The following is a 3958-nucleotide window of genomic DNA, read 5'->3' on the forward strand; positions in this document are numbered from 1 at the left end:
AATATGTGGTCTGGTCCCGATATGATGGTATTTCTCTTTTGTATGTGGTGTTATTTGGTCACCATGTGGTTTAGTCACAGTGTGGGGGTATTTCTCCCTCCATGTGGTATTATTCAGTCACTATGTGGTCTGGTCATAGTGTTGCAGTATTTCTTCCTTTTGTATGTGGTATTATTCGGTCACTATGTGGTCTGGTCATAGTGTTACAGAATTTCTTCCTTTGTATGTTGTTTTATTCGGTCACTATGTGGTGGTAATATGTAGTCTGGTCATGGTGTGACAGTATTTCCCCCCTTGTATGTGGTATTATTGGTCTTGGTATAGTGGATTGTGTTGTGTATGGAGGCGACTTTTTCTCTCTGATATCAATATGGGAAAGATTCTTTATTTCCAATAGAGATTAAATACTTGAATGTTTAACCCCTCCCTGTCCTGTGATTATTACACTGTAGCACATATCCACTTACAGAGGTTGTCTGGTGAAAACAAGTAATCGCCTCTTCATTTTACTATATGGAGGACTATGTGAGGCCCATTATACTCTTCTAAAGCCCCGTGCACATGTTGAGTATTTGGTCAGTAGTTTACCTCAGTATGTGTAACCAAAACCAGGAGTGGAACAATCACAGGAAAAGTAGAATGGAAACCTGGGCACCACTTCTGTATTTTTCACCCTCTCCTGGATTTGGCTGAAAATACTGACTGTGTTTGTGGGGCACTTTGTTGCAATTATATTTTATGGCTACAATAAAAGGGGAATCTAGGGGCTTCAAAAGGAGGAAAATTACTTGGTAAGGGCTGTAAAGTTGTGAAATATGCTCTTCTGTGTCCCAGCTGAATATTTTTATCTACTATTATTAATTTTTTTTTAATTTTTTTTTGGGGTGGGGGCCCAATTAAAAATTCTGCTATGGGGCCCCATGATTTCTATTTACGCCCCTAGGCCAATGCAAAAGTTTAGGCATCCTTGCAGATTTGTATGCCAAGGTTTCAGACCAGTTAGGGTTATGGCTTGTTTACCATCATTGTTATGAAAGGTCATGTGATGCAAATGTCACAGCTTTATAAAAGCCCAGCCTCCTCTACCCTTGTGCCAAAAAAACATCAGCCATGGGTACTTCTAAGCAGCTGCCTAGCACTCTGAAAATGGTAGAGGCCAACAAAGCAGGAGAAGGATATAAGAAGATGGTAAAGTGGTTTCAAGTTGCCCTTTCCTCAGTTCAAAATGTAATTAAGAAATGCTAGCTAACAGGAACACTGGAGGTTAAGATAAGGTCTGGAAGACCAAGCAACTTTACTGTGAGAGATGCTCGTAGGATTGCTAGAGAGGCAAATCAGAAACTCTTTTGACTGCAAAAGACCTTCAGGAAGATTTAGCAGACTCTGGAGTTGTGGTACAATGTTCTACTGTTCATATACACCTGCATAAATTTGGCCTTCATGGAAGAGTTATCAAAAGAACACATCTCCTGCGTTCTCACTATAAGGGCTTGTGTGCATGTTGCGTAATATCATGCATTTATGCTGCGTTTAGCACTGCAGCGTAAATGCATGCGTCCTGTGTCCCCAGCACAATCTATGTAGATTGTGCATAATCCGTGCACACGCTGCTTTTTTGAACGCAGCGATTTGGATGCTAAAAGTTTGACCCAAATCCGTGTGTTCAAAAAAGCAGCATGTCAATTAATTTGTGTGCTTTGGATGTAGCTCCCACTCTGTCTATTGGAGAGCCAGCATCCATAGCGCATGAAATCGGCATGTAATCTGCTGAATCACTGCATCCATTATGCAGTGTTTCTGCAGCGATTTAAAGCGCACATGTGCTGTCAAATCTCTGCAGAAATTTCAGCATTTACGTGCGAACAAGCCCTAAACTTCAACGGCAGAAGTATACAAAAGGACATCTAAACAAGCCTGATGAATTTTGGAAATAAGTTCTGTGGACGGATGAGGTTAAAATAGAGCATGATCAAAGTTATGTGTGGAGAATAAGGGCACAGAATTTCAGGGAAAAGAACATCTCGTCAATCATTAAGCATGAGTGTGGATCAATTAACTCCCCTGACCCCCAGAGACCTGCCATGACTCCCACCAACATGCAAACCCCCGGAACTGACAACGGTAGGGTTAAGCCCGCTTTACACACTGCAATGTATCTTACGATGTGTCGGCGGGGTCACGTCGTAGGTGACGCACATCCGGCATCGTAAGGTACATGTGTGCTGTGTGTAACAGCTATGTGCGATTGCGATTGAACGGTAAAATGTTCATCGCACGCACGTCATTCATTCCTCATGAATTGAATGTCAGATTGTTCATCGTTCCCGGGGTAGCACACATCGCAGTGTGTGACACCCCGGGAACGATGAACAGATCTTACCTGCGTCCTGCAGCAACTGGCCGGTAATGCGGAAGGAAGGAGGTGGGCGGGATGTTTACGTCCCACTCAGCTCCGCCCCTCCACTTCTATTGGCTGGCTGCCGCGTGACGTCGCTGTGACGCCGAACGTCCCTCCCACTCCAGGAAGTGGACGTTCGCCGCCCATATAGAGGTCGTATGGACGGGTAAGTACGTGTGACGGGGGTGAATCGTCTGTGTGGCACGTTCAACAAATTGAACGTGCCCCACATACGATGGGGGCATTGCAAATCGCATACGATATTGTATGCGAAATTGCAACGTGTAAAACAGGCTTTGGAAACAAAGATTGTACACTGGGTTGTAGCACATAACAACAGGAGATGTGAAAATCATACAACAGGTAAGTAATATATCGTGGTAGAGCACTTTTGTTGCATATAATAAAGCACATTACAATATGTACAATAACCAGAGAAAATATATGAAGACTATGCATAGGTGGACTGCACAATACATATACAAGTGGATTAGATGGCAACTGCATATAGTAAATACCAATCTGTGGACATCTCCTGCTGGAATGGCGCCAGGTCCCAACACGCGTGTCGGCATATGCCTTTGTCAGGGGGTGTCTGCTTGTTGCCCACATCCCCTGTACACCTGCAACCTTGATTTTTAATGATGAAGAAATAATAGAACATTTTACAGTCAGTGAGTACCCCTCCTCATTCTTTTCATCTGTTTATGGATTACCAAATGCACTACATAGGGAGTTGAGCATCGCTGCATAACGAGTTACCATTGCCACACCACTAAAAAGCCAGAAAGTCGGAATATTAGTAGCGGTTGTTAGAACTTTGGTGCGAATCCGCTCTATTTTCTTGATCGAATGGATTTAATTAAATTTAAACAAATTATTCTTGCGAATATAACAAAATCTGTCAAAAAGCTGAAGTTGAAAAGAAAATGGCTTCTACAAATGTTTAATGATCTTAACCCCTTTACAACCAAGAATGTAATTGTACATCCTTGCTCGTGTCACGGCAATCATCGCCGGCTGCTGCGGTGAGCCGACGATGATCCCTGCACGTCTGGTGATTTGAACAGCAGACATGTGAGAATAACAGGCGCAGGAGGATCAGTGATTCACTCGCGCCTGCTTGCCGGTTTGATCGTGCGGTCAAATGTGACAACGCGATTTAAATGGCCTTTGCAGGGATCGCGCTGTTCCCTGCTGCCATCAGAGGCCCGTGACATCATCACGGGGCACCGATGATTGTCATAGTAGCTCGGGGGTCATGTGATTTATCCCTGATGCGACATGACGTATTTCCTGTAAAAGCCAATAGAACAGCGGCTCTTAAAGGAACATTGCATTTTTCCTATCAGAGCTGTGCAGCTCTGATCAACAGAAATGCACAAGCGATCAGACTGCTGGAACATAAAGATCTCTAGGGGTACTAGAAAAAAAAAGTTTTTAAAGATATGAAAAAACCCTAAAAATTCAAATCACTCCCCCATTCGCCCCATTGAAAATAAAAGACTGTTAATCAGATAAAGCAGTCCAGCTGGGCAACCACGGATAAAAGTAAAAATT

Source organism: Anomaloglossus baeobatrachus, chromosome 5 (genome assembly GCF_048569485.1).
Source record: "Anomaloglossus baeobatrachus isolate aAnoBae1 chromosome 5, aAnoBae1.hap1, whole genome shotgun sequence".
NCBI classification, from domain to species: domain Eukaryota; kingdom Metazoa; phylum Chordata; class Amphibia; order Anura; family Aromobatidae; genus Anomaloglossus; species Anomaloglossus baeobatrachus.